The 13,148-nt window shown below is 36.4% G+C and overlaps 1 long non-coding RNA gene across 1 annotated transcript in view; it reads left to right on the top strand.

Moving 5' to 3' along the window:
• Positions 1–4,740, top strand: part of LOC108449033 — an 8,557-nt gene extending 3,817 nt beyond the window's left edge. Inside the window, exons 3-4 of the long non-coding RNA XR_001865132.1 lie at positions 809–968; positions 1,134–4,740. This is a non-coding gene — a long non-coding RNA (uncharacterized LOC108449033). The remainder of the gene's footprint in view (positions 1–808; positions 969–1,133) is intronic.
• The last annotated feature ends 8,408 nt before the right edge of the window (positions 4,741–13,148 follow it).

The raw sequence follows: 13,148 nt of genomic DNA on the forward strand, positions 1-13,148 counted from the left end.
ATTCCTGCTATACTGCACACCATGGCTATTGGAGGACATTAGTTAAATAACTGAATTGTCTTGAGACTGAACACCATGTAAGGGTTACAGCATGATCGTATTTTTTCTGAGCAATCAACTTTATGTAATGGGAAACTCCATCCAAAGTTGGATCCTCAGAAAAAACTGTGTCAGAGTTTTAAGTACATAATGTTACCCTAGTCTCGTGCAGCACTGTGCAGGAACTTCACACTTCCTTGAAACAATCCTCAAAAGGGCAAATTTGGCCCAGGACTATTGTGTCTGCATGGTAATATCTCTTGAGAAATCAGTTTCCTTTTCTGCGTATTACGAACTCTCTTGGATTCTGAGATTCACATTCTTTTTTCTGGAAGCAAATCCATGACCCCAGATAATTAATTTGCTTTAACAGTCAACAGGAAAATGGAACTGCCATTTATCTTTCAGCTTGACTTCGTGTACAAACTCAGGCAATTATATTTCCATCTTTTAGTTAATTTTATCTGCTACAGACTCAGTTAAATCTGCTTGCAGATTTCAGTTATTTCCTGAAAATCTGCAGGATATGAGCAATTGCTGTTTATGTATTAATCACTGAAATGTTTTATCCTGACTTCCTAAGGAAATAAAGCTTACATGAGCAATCCATATGTTTGTGTGCATACTTTATCTGTTTTTTCACTCTGCCCTGTCTCTAAATAATTGACTAATTTCTACCTTACTGGAAAAAAAAAGTTGTTCTTCAGAGATTGTGTACTTATTAGATGCTTGCTGCTGCTAATAGTTTTGGATTTTCTCCCTTTCACAGAGGAGAAGGTTGAAATGTGAACCTTCCATGTATTAGATTCAAGAAAATCTACACTCAAAAGCAATGAGTACCCAAGCCATAAAAAAATCTTCTGCTGATGAACATAACTTACGCACAAAGAACGAACATAAAGTAGTTTTGCTGCTCACAGAACGTCCAGGTTTGTTTGCTTGATTTTTTTGCTGTCCTGAATGCTGGATCACATGGCAATAAGTTGGAAAGCAATTATCTTAGTGATTATTTAAACACTTTCAGTAAAAGCTGAAGTTTCAAATGCCTTTAAGTATTTATCTGTGAAAGACATTTTTTGCCTTTTTCTTTTCAGATTTATACACGTATTTTTTCAATGAGGCCAGTACATTTTCATGCCTGGAATTGGCTCATAGCTACTAGTTTCCAACAAGAAATGCTATAAATGTCTGCTATGCCACCAGTAGCAGAGAAGAATGTGGGATATGACACCATCTATGCCCTGTGCTGCTCAGAAGATGTGTCCTCTGAGAATTGAGGTCTATAGATGGAGCAGGTAAAAAAATAAAACAGCTGAAAACTTGGAGATGACAATGCAGTTGTATTACTCTCCACTTGAATTTGTGCTCTTGTAGCCTTCTTTGTCCCTGGAGCAAATTTACAGAAGTTGAAAGTGGCAGCAGGGGAAGGAAGTAACTGAGAAATTTGCCAAAGTAATGACATTATGATTGACTGAAGGAGCACGGCTGACCCAGGAGAGGATACAGACTTTGAGGGCAGGCATGAATCTTCACTGCCTCTGTGCTTACGCTGTCAGATATGTGAGGATAACCCAGGAATCACCTCTTTCACGATCTCAAGAGCTGTGGAGAGATTGAGGCACCCAAGAAACTGGAGTTGAGACTCAGAGGAGTTGCAGGATAGAACAGTCATTGTGACAGAAAGCAAATACCGTAACTTCTTACCAGGGAGAGATGTACTGCAATCTAGCATAAGAATGAGTCTACCTCTTTGGTTTTGATAATGTAAGGCGAAACATGGGGGGGAAAAAAAAGGAGAACAACTGAGTTCCTTAAAATTTTATTACCGTATATAATCAAGGTAGTAATCACATTGTAGCTATGATACTCTCAAAGATACAGGCAAGTGCTCTTTCTGGGGAAGCTAACTTAGATGATAATTATTTCATTAAGATGTATACAATTGATGAAAATACAGACAACGTGGAGAGCACAGAAGTTCTCCAAGTGACTTACTGGCTTTTGTTGTGTGATTCTTTTTTAACTTTCACAAAGATTTCACGTGATCTAAATGTACCTATTTTATATATCCTTGGTGAAATTTGCATTACAATTAGACGTATGTATTAACTTACAAATTAACTAATCCTATTCCTTACTGGCTTGCATCAGCATACTTTAAAGTTGTTATTGTTTATTATTTTTGTTCTGAAATGCAAATTCATGGTCCCACATGTGGTGAGCCCTGTCGTGTTAGTTCCCTCAGAAATAAATAATAAAATGTAGCAGCAGGCTAAGTTAATACCTAATTTGTTTTTCATCTCATGCGCTGGGGGAGTAACCTTACCATCTTTTTAGATGAGTTCTAAAGGTTTGCAATCAGCACGTACCGTAATGATGTAACAAATTGCCTCATTTTTGCATATATGCAAAAATCCCTAATGTAAGCATGCACAAAGTTACTTGAAAATGCACTGTGAAAGCAGAAGAGGCAGTAAGTGCCATTTCAGTGCACTTTAGAAGGATTGCTCTTGTTTCAAGTTTTCAAACATCTCCACTATTCTGATGTATTTCTTTCCAAAAAAGAGATCTAAATCCTAAGCTTTCAATATTTTTTTAGTGCACACGGAGAGTTTGCCTGTTAGACATGTCACTTGTGTCAGTATTGTATTTCAACAAAATCTGAAGAGAATTACACAGTCACTTTGGACTTCACTGGCATAATAATAGTTGCAATGAACAGCCTACTTTCAAAGTAGCAAGTGACTGGAATGCCACAGCTTTTCTAAAATGAACAGAAGATCTTACTAACAAAAGAGTTAATTTTGGTGAAGAGGTTCTAATTGAGACATTTTTCACCTCTCATTTTCATGCATGTTGTTGCAGAACTGTCTGGTTTTTTATATTTGCATACATTATATCTATTAAATTTGTTTGTATCCCAGAAATTATAAGAAATGAGCATTTTACCAGAAAAGAGAGCTACTTTGCAGGAGGCCGCAAGTTGATTTTACAGAAACTCTAAGCTAACGTGGCAGGGGAACATAGTTTTTAGAGGAAAAAACTCCCTATTGATAATTATCTGTCAATAATTTATAAGGAAAGTAATAAAGTCACTGCAATGTTTTATACCAATTCAATTTGAAAACAAAGAGTTAGTCTTTTTTCCTGTTAATAAAAACCCTGTATTCCACTTAGTTAGAACCTCAGATCTTCTTGGCTCTTCTATGTGTCTCGGCCCTTAAAGATTAATGCAAAACACTTGGGAATGCAGCTGACTGGGAACTCTTCAGTGAAACAGTTTTTTTAGCTGGAAAATACTCAGTATAGACTAACACGCTTGCAAGAACCTAAGTGCTCCAACAGGGCTTTTACTGAAATGCAATACCCTAGAGAGTGAGAGGTATAATAGGTAATAGCCTTGTGTTCATGAAACTCTTGGGAGTTAAGCAACAAACTCACGAGTGTCTTCTGTCTGGTTTAGGTGTTGGCCCTGAGATTTTTTTCTTCTTGATCTGCCTGGATGTTACTGCCAGGTGTGAGAGAAACCACTATGGAGCTAGTCCAATATTCTGTCTAGTTGTGATGCTGGGTACTCAGCTTCACAGCTTTGTTGCAGAGAATTTGAGCAAAATACACAAATACAGAAAGTCATAATCAATCTCTAGGAAAACCACTGTAGGGTTTATTTCCTGGTGTCTGGAGCATATTTCTGGGACAGGAAGAAATGGCAGACCTGCAGACTGAATCTGAGCCTTTCACATCCTAGGTAAATTCCTCTAATTGCCAAGCTATTATCTGTGCATTCATTAAATTGAAAGTGTTTAGTGATATTCAATAAAGACAAGGAACATTCACGAAACCTTAAAAAGTTTTACAGGATCAACAAACCTCATTTCCTAGTCTAACCCTGATACTGAGTATCTTTCCTCGACAGGAAACAGATTTAATTAAAAAAATCTTATAAATCATTAAAAACTCATTTCAGTTTAACTGTGATTATATTTATATTCTGATACAATTAACAATAAGAATTACTTTTGTTAGTAGTGAAATCTGGTACTCCATGATTGACAGTGTTCTCTACATAAAAAGGAAGAATCTCTCTTGAAAAAATTGACAGAAAATGTGAAGAACTTCATTTATCTTGCAAGACAATGTTCTATACATTTTTGAGAAAAGTCCAGTGGCTCCTAGATTATGTGCCTAAACTGTAATTTTAAAACTATCAGGTCATACAATGTTGTAATTTAATAACAACTTTTAACTGCTAATTAACATAGTAGCAGATAAATGTTTGGTGAAGGTAGAAATAGGTCTTAATTTTTTTTATTGTGGATGTCAACCTTTCTTTGCTGCAATTATGTCTGGGCTGTTTTTCCGTTTTGAGGCTAAATGCAAATTCAGATTATAAATGATTCCTTCTAAAGAATACTTACTGGATAAAGAAAAGCCTAAAAATAGTATGTCTTAGCAGTTCTTTTCTTTTGTAAACAGGATCAACACAAACAGTGCTGCCAGACAATGATGATTAATGGTTCAAAACACTATAGATCTGCATTATGTAATGCATCTCATATCCTTGAAATGAGGATTGTAATTTGTCATTGTTGTCTAGTGCTAAAATTACAACAGGTAATTTGCAAGAATAGATTGTAGTGTTTTATAATTGCTTTTTAAAATTCATATGGTCTTACATTTGAATAAATATTAGATCTCAGAGCAATGCATTAATTTTCTGTGTAGTGACATGCAATGGCTGGATAATCAATTATACCTTTTTTTTTTAGCTAAAATGACCTCTATTACATTTCTCATATGGTGTGGTACCCTATAAGTAGTACCAGAATAAAAGCACACTCCTCCCACCAAGAAGCACTCATTTTCTACTTTTATTTCTTTATCTCTACTCAGCCATGTGACTGGCAGGGTTCACAGCTAGCCCTTCAGGTTAGAGCACATTCTGACTGCTCACAGGAATTACTTTCTGGTCTCTTGTCAGCATGCCCTTACAGGGGCCTGTTTTCTCATGGGCACTTCCCAGCACCTCTCCTTGCCACTGCTGCATGCCCCCCTTTCAGAAAACGGCCTTGGCTCATATCAGATACATGGTTTATGGTAGGCTGTGGAGCTCATTAAAAGGCACATGATAATTCATATTCAAAGAATTTCTCTCTCTGAATCTTTCTGTACTCAATTACACAACTGCAAAAAAAAAAATTATGTAAGAGATGCCAGACAGAAAAACCTGATTCACGGCAGTTTGTTTGTTTGTTTGTTTGGGGTTTTTCTGTTGGTGGTGGTGGTGGTGGTGTGTGATTGCACTAAGAATCCAGCATTTTATGTTGTGGTATGGTCAAATGTGCCATAATTGTCTGAATGGGGAATTCCATTAAATCACTGACTTGTGGTTCTGGAATTGCTCAGTGACCTCAAGTGCTGGAGGACAGCTGTAGCCTGCCTTCTTTATTTACTGATGCTGGCTCATAAATGTATCTTGCTAGCTTGGACAACAGAGACAGGTCCCTTGTGGTCCACTTTGTTGAACTTGACTGAGGAATGTCTGCCCCTGGAAAGAAAAATATTTGGTTTCCAACAGAGAACTTTCTGAAGTAAAAGTTTCTGTGCCAAATGGGACAATGTTTGGAACAAGCTAGAACAGAATGGAAAGAAGATTAAATTATCATGCTAGGACTGAAAGTTATTATATAGATACCTAAAACTAAAATACACCTATACAGGTATTTGTTTACTGTGAATGTTCTCCCTTTTCTATTTTCAATCAGTGTTAGCTGCATAAAGCTAATGCATAGTCATTCCTTGGTATTTCCTTTCAAAAATACAGGCCCATTTTCTTAAATAGGCAGCAAGTGTTATGGTCACATCAAACCGTTTAAAAGAAGACAAGTGCAGGTCACATCAGTCTTCAAAGACTTTACACGGTCCTGCAAAAATTCATAGTAGCCAGAGCTAAATGTCTTTGTATGTAGTGTCACATGCAATTAAAGTACAGTTTGGTGGTATTTTGTGTCTGTTGCCTGTTTCAGAGATGTAAGAACTTATTCACTATTAAGAATAAATATATTTTATGGATTTTTAGTTCAGCACATACGAATCAAGGACAGCTGTTGTCATCTGATGTTGAGTTCAGCTTTAATCACTCATTCAGAACTGAATTTTAATGACCCTCTTTCAAACACACATCCACTCTATATATGTATATATATGTGTGTGTGAATGCACATGTATATGTACATGTGCTGTTGTGGCAGTGGTACTCAGCACTTGTTCATAATACTATTTTTCATTATCTGTCCCTGCATAATTCATTTCAGTTGACACAATATAGACTTACAGATTCAGAAATTGAAAGGGATAGGAAAAGAAAAGAACGCTTATTTTCAGTGAAGACATCTGTGTGGTTTTGTACAAAATTTTTATATGACTGAGTTGAAAAAGAACAAAGAGAACATCAAAGAGGTAAGCTATAGAATTTAATGGAATGTTATAACTTTGTTGTAGTTTTTTAATTTATCTTAGAGATTACATGAGGAAGTAATAGTCACACTATGTAATCTTGTGAGATAGTGTCAAAAAATAAAAAACACACATACTCATATAAGTTCTGTTAGTTTTAAAGTAATTTCTGTAGAACCCTGCTAATCTCCTCACCTCTGGCAAGTTCTGAGGGATTTTCTGTAGAGACTGCTCCATAGTATGTTCACAGGAAGGCTGAACGCATGGATACAGATGGATAAGACACATCCCTTATTCAGTGAATTACTGGTAGCTATCATTTACTGCCTTACTACAGCAGTGACAAAATAGTAACAGAGAGCAGAACTCCCATATCAGATAACATACACACACCAGCTGTCCCTTTAACCCACTGCTCTCCTCCTTTCTCACAAAACCTTTTTTCCCCATCTTTAAATTACATGTTTTCCCCTTGTGAATTATAGTTTGTTTACAATGTCACATCTTAAATACCCAGTGAATTATGGAAAATTCTGTTAGTATAATAGAAATAAAAAACTCACTTCACATTGATAAAAGATACACAAGTTTTCCTCTCATGTTAATTAGTATTTGTGCAACTTTAAGAAATGTCTTTGCATCATATACACAGGTGCCATATGATGCAAGGAGTTACTATGGACGCAACATTGAATGGCAAAATCAGGCTTTGTAATAGCTTTATCTTAATCACCTTCAATTTTCCCATATGTTCCAAGTATTTTACAGCATGCAGTGAACATGAAGCATAACATCTGTGGACTGAAGGATGATAAGCTTCACTTGCACAACTTTTCAATCATTTCCATCCTGTTTTAGTAATAAAACTCTTTCATTCCTATCATTACTTGTATAGAAAAAAGTAAAGTAAGACACAAAGTATGTATGTACTTTTTCTACATATCTTCAGAAGATAATGTGAGGCAAATATCTTCCAGTGGAGACTTTACTACTTAAGACTCTGCATAAATAATGGTAATCCCATAAAAGGTCCATCACTGATGCCACACTGTGTTTTATGGAAGAAAGCTACTGTAGAAAATGGTTAGTTTGAGAGGGGACCCAAGGTAGCACAGAACCTGTTACTTGTCATTTGAGCATGGCCACTACTCTGTTGCATTCAGACTGCTATCAAATGATGCTTCCTTCAGTGAACATAAATTTCATCATATGAAAGAGCTTTTATTTCATTCTTTGTATTATAAAATTTTCTTGAAAGAAAAATGTGCAAGATATAGTGCTGTTCATAAAGAACATAAACCTTGTAACAATTCAGATTATAATCTTCATAAAATTTTATCATTCAAGCTTAGTGACCAGCTAACAGCATTAACAAAAAATTCTTAAACCTTCATGCTCTCAGGTTTAGGAAAGAGTAACAAACAATGGTGACAAAGTGTCAATGTGTAAGAGTAGACCATGTAAGTATATAGGTTATATATAAGACTGACAACAGCATGAAAAAACACCAACACAACTGTAAATAATCAGATATACATTTAAACTGGGATCATGTCTAACATAACTCCCTCTTTGTTGTTCAGCCACCTAAATTTTTATTTTGTTATTTGGACAGCCGGGAAGGTTTCCTTCTTCCCATGTAGCTAAGTAAAGTACGTTCTTAGCAGTTTATATATAATGGTTTGAAAAATCCTGCTCAGTTCCAGCTGCAAGTTAATCATCTCATGACTTCAGAGAAGGAAGGCACCAGTGTGGACTGCAAATGGGCAAATATAGAAAGAGAGGAGTTTTTAGGAGATGATTCCTCTTACATGAAGAAGCATGTAGTGGTAGAAGCAAAGTTTTACTGAGGAGTGCTTACTGGAAAATTAAAGAATTATTTAACCTTCTGAAAAAATAAAGACAGATAACATAAAAACTGTCAATATGAGAAATAAAAGAAGAATGGAAAAGCGTACATTGAGGATCCCTAAGTTGCCGTAAGATTTGTCTAGTGGAATTCAGGATACAGAAAATGAAAGGAAATTGTTGATTATAACACTGGGGGAAGAATAAAAATAGATTTATAGGTATGAAAGAGAAGAGGGGAAACATGGCACAGAATAACACAAGTAGACATGAAAGAAGACTGAAAGAGAGTACTGAAAAGTCATGGTCACTCATGAAAAGCCAACATAAAGCCAGTAAGCATGTTGGAAACAGCAGTGACTGGTCAAAAATAGTTTGAATGGTCATCTCCTAGACTGATCAGAGTTTTAATGAAGAGAAACTGAATGGATGTTTTGGCAAGAAATGCGATGACTAGCTTTAACATGTTTTTTCAGATTCTTTTTTTTCTGAAGTGATTGCTCTCTTCCTTCATACTTAAAAAATTAAAATGTGTTACTCTACTGTTGAAATTGTACTTCCACTCCCCTTTACCTCTAGTCTTCTCAAAATTTGTTGCCAGTGCAGCTTTTCCCTCTCAAGAAAATGTTCTGTGCTTCTCTTGGCTTGCTAATAGTCAAACATAACATCTGGCATTAGATTTTGACATGGGTGTGGACTCATTAGTTTATAGAGCCATATAAAAAAATTTCATTGTCCTGTAGTTAGTTACTATTTAGGACATGGATTTTATAGGCAACAGAGGATTTTTTATGACAACAGAGTTGAGCATGCTGCAATGAAACTGCCATCCCAAGTTCCAGAAACTGGAAAGCATATTCTTGATGCTCAGTGCAAGGCTGTGGCCAGCCCTAATCATTGTAGCACCAGTACAAAGAAGGTGTTGTTATGATGAGACACAGATGAAGTTCTTTTTGCCTATCTCCCAGATCCTGTAACTCCTTAGAAATCGAGATGTCCCCAGAAGTGTCCCCGAAAGGTCTATTACTATTTTAATCAGTTTTGTGTCTAAAATACTGCTGCGTATAAAATTTGTTCTGCTTCTGAATTTAATGTATTACTGGATTGAATTAAATATTTTTCAATAATTAGGAAGCATGAATACCAGTCTAGGTATTCAGCTGCTGATAAACCTGAAAATGAATTCTGACTTGGAAAACAGATTGACTTCTTTTTCGTTCATTTAAAAAAAAAAGAAAGAAAACACGGGCTAAAAAGGTTACCTGAGGCAGGTCTCATTTGCAAAAATAGCAGCAATATAAACATAAATATATTAAATATATTACATAAAAGCCAAAGCAATTTATATCTGTACAACGAAGTGCATAAAGAAGTAGTTCATACACAGCTATATAGCTATTAAACTAGCCTATTAATCTATAAAGCAAACTTTGTGATCAGTTAGCAATTTTTCAGTCTTGAATAAGACATTTTATGGGAGTCTAATTAGATCTGTGTTTCAGCTCTGGGAATACCACTGTGTGCACTTTTTCTACAGCTTTATAGGCCATAACAAGTTGTTCCCAAGACACTTAATAGACGAGTCACATTTTCATTACTCACTGGAGCCTTGAGTACATTTAGGACACGTCCTGCAGAGCTGTTCATTTTAGTGGTTCAAGGACACCTAGTGCTGTGGAACAAATGCTTTATTTACAAATATAGATTTAATGAGTTTCTGAAGCACAGTAAGATATCCTTTGATCCTGAAAGATCTGATACATACTAGTGTGGTGCAAACAGAGAAGACAATTCAAATTAAAGCATGTCATAGCTATCAAAAGCATCACAATGGTGTAGTAGCGAAGTAATAGTTCTTTGATAAGCAATCCCCTGGGACTGAAATGCCATTTTAATATCTTCCATAGAAAATCATGGATAAATGACAGTGGGTAAGTGTCCAAGTCACTGATACATTAGCTCAAAGCAGACAATTCTCTTTAATAATGGTGTTCTAGTGTTGCACAAAATTGAGCTTTAAGGCGTTTGGCTCTCTAACTGTATTTTTCAGAATTGCCTACAAAGTTGATTTATACTCATTCTGGCATTGCTCGGATGTTACACTAAAGTTTTACAGCAGTTCTGTAGCCCTGTTTGTGCCCAGTATATCTGTGTGGTGGATGATGTAGCTGTGATCAACCATGTCAGTGCCAAAGGGTGGTGGCACAAGAACGGATGATGTCCTGCACCACTGAGTGGCAGTCCAGTTCTGCATGCTTATGTCTGCATTGCAAATCCAGGACCATTCCTCAGTCCCTCACCGGGGTGTCGTCCATGGGAGTAATCCATCAACATTTCAATAACACATTGTTTACATGAGAAGCAGCCAACTGACCCTTGAAAAATGGGCTACATTTAGGAAAGGTAATATAAAGAGACTCATTGTGGTGGAATTTTAACCAAAAAATGCCATACATTCTCAGCTGCCTATTTAAAATTCAAAATACTTGAGAATTACAAGTACTTGAGAATATAATGAGGTTTTGTGTTCATTTGAAGCTGTACAATATTGCTGCTGTATCTATTTATTAAGTAATGCTGTTTGTCTTGCAGCAAGGGTATAGAGGCTTCACGGAAAAATCAGAACCTATGCAAAACTACTTAAAAAACACTAGCACAGAGATGGCTCAGATTTAGGGCACAAGCCACCTACTTCAGATAACTTGCAGGAAGTAGAAGGAAATGTCAAGGAAGTCACAGTCATCCACTGTCCTGTTAAAGATAATTTCTGATTCCAACTGTAATGAAAGCTAGTTACTTGCTGACTCTCGTGGCAGTAGCCTAATAACTCATTTGTACAGTCCTTCATATTGCAGAAATGTGAGACTGATTATAATGTGAAGGAAAAATATGGTAGTAACCCTGGTCTCACTCATCATTCTGTGGAGAAAAACAGTTTGAGCTTAGATACCTAAATATCTTCCACACATAAGTTCAAAGCAATTAAAACCTGCCATTTCACAGTTTAAGATACTCCATAAAGGAAAAGATGAATTGACAGGCATCCTTCTCATAAAGATTTTACATGCCTTTTATAAGTTTTTTGTTTAGATAAGCATCTTGGCAGGAGTATACCTTTTCTCCTATCACACATCAGAGTTAAAAAGCCATGGTAAAATCTGTGTCTTGTGATATGGAAAAGAGCTTCATTAGAATTAGAACAAAATTGTAGACAGACAACTTACTTTTCTTTCCTTCTATGAAGGACTTCAGTCTAAAGCATTTTCGCTTCATACTTCCTGCCAAACTTTGTAATAATAACAAAGTAATAGATAGTTCTTCATAAGAGATGTCTTCTTGTTTTCTTTTTCAAACCTCAGCATCCCTCCATCATTCTCCAGATTTTTGTTCTCCTTTGTCTTACCTATTCTTAATGTCTTTTAATCTCTACTTATTTCTACTTTAATCTCTACTTATTTATGTCATTTTTGTGTCCTGCTTTCACTGGCATCTCACTCAAGCCTCCAATTACAGTTTCAGCAGCAATTTTCATAGGAACTGTGAGCCAGCCAGGGGGACTTTTAGATCCAAGGAGAAAAGCACACCATTTGTGTTAAGGCATCTCAGGCATTGTCGCTCCAGGTTTGTCATCAGAAGACTTTGGTGCAAGTGATTGTCATGGTTTCAGCCAGGACAGGGTTAAGTTTTTGCGATAGCCAGGAAGGTGCGTGGCCAGACCCTACTGTTATTCCATACCACCCCCTGTCATTGCCGGGGTGGGGGAAAGGGACTCTGACTTCCCAGAAGGGCATTCCTTCTGGTGGAGAAAATCTGGCCGATGGGTGCAATGGTCCAGTACTCATTTACTGTCAGGGGTTTCTCTGTGTTTTTGTTTCTTTGTCTTATACTTTCTGTTATTGATATTGTTGCTGCTACTGTTCATTTTCTTATCTCATTGCCGTTTCCAGTAAATTGTTCTTATCTCAGCCTGTGATCTTTGGCTTTTGGACCTGCCTTTGGAGGGAGGGAGAGGAGCAGTGTGTGGTCTTTTTAGGAGGAGTACTGAACTGGAGAATAACTTTCCTAAACCATGCAAGTGATCCAGAAACAGCCTCACCTCAGACATTTTTTAAAATGTATCCTGACTAACAATCTCAATGCAGAGAAGAATCTGGACAAGATACTAAAACTAAAAAGGAAAAACATATAGCAGTAGAGGATATTTAGAAGAGGAGAAGGAAAAAAGTGGAGATTAAAAGAAGGACAAGAAGAAAAAGGAAGAAGGAGAAACAAATGCAAAGAAGGGGAGACTTACCCCTTCCTTGTAAGGCTGCAAAGAAACTGATGATTACTTAAGTAACACCAGATTTGATTTCATCACAACTAGTAAGTTCTCTGCTACTTCTTAATCAGACTTGAGTTCTGAATCCTGTTAGCTCTGAATTCCAGCGTAGTTAGATGGAACAACAAGGTGTAAAAGGTGTACCGAAGAGCAGCTATGTGCAGAGCAGCATATTCACTTTAGCTGGCAAGAGACTCTGCTATAAAAACCTATTTCATATGCACCTTCCCAAAGAAAAACTGCCCTAAGAGATAATTCATCAAACACTGAAAAATAAGTAAGTGTCAGAGTTAAAGATGTTTGTGAATCTTTATTCCCTTATTAAATTATGACACCAGCTTTATACAATCATACACATTTTTCTCGTTTACCCCTGCTTCATTATGTGCAAAGAATGAGCTTTTTAGTATATTCCTATAGTATATTGCTTTAGCTTCTTTCAGCATGAGGTCTATATACTTTCCACTATTACGTGTTTAGCTGT

Source organism: Corvus brachyrhynchos, unplaced genomic scaffold (genome assembly GCF_000691975.1).
Source record: "Corvus brachyrhynchos isolate BGI_N302 unplaced genomic scaffold, ASM69197v1 scaffold29, whole genome shotgun sequence".
Taxonomy (NCBI): domain Eukaryota; kingdom Metazoa; phylum Chordata; class Aves; order Passeriformes; family Corvidae; genus Corvus; species Corvus brachyrhynchos.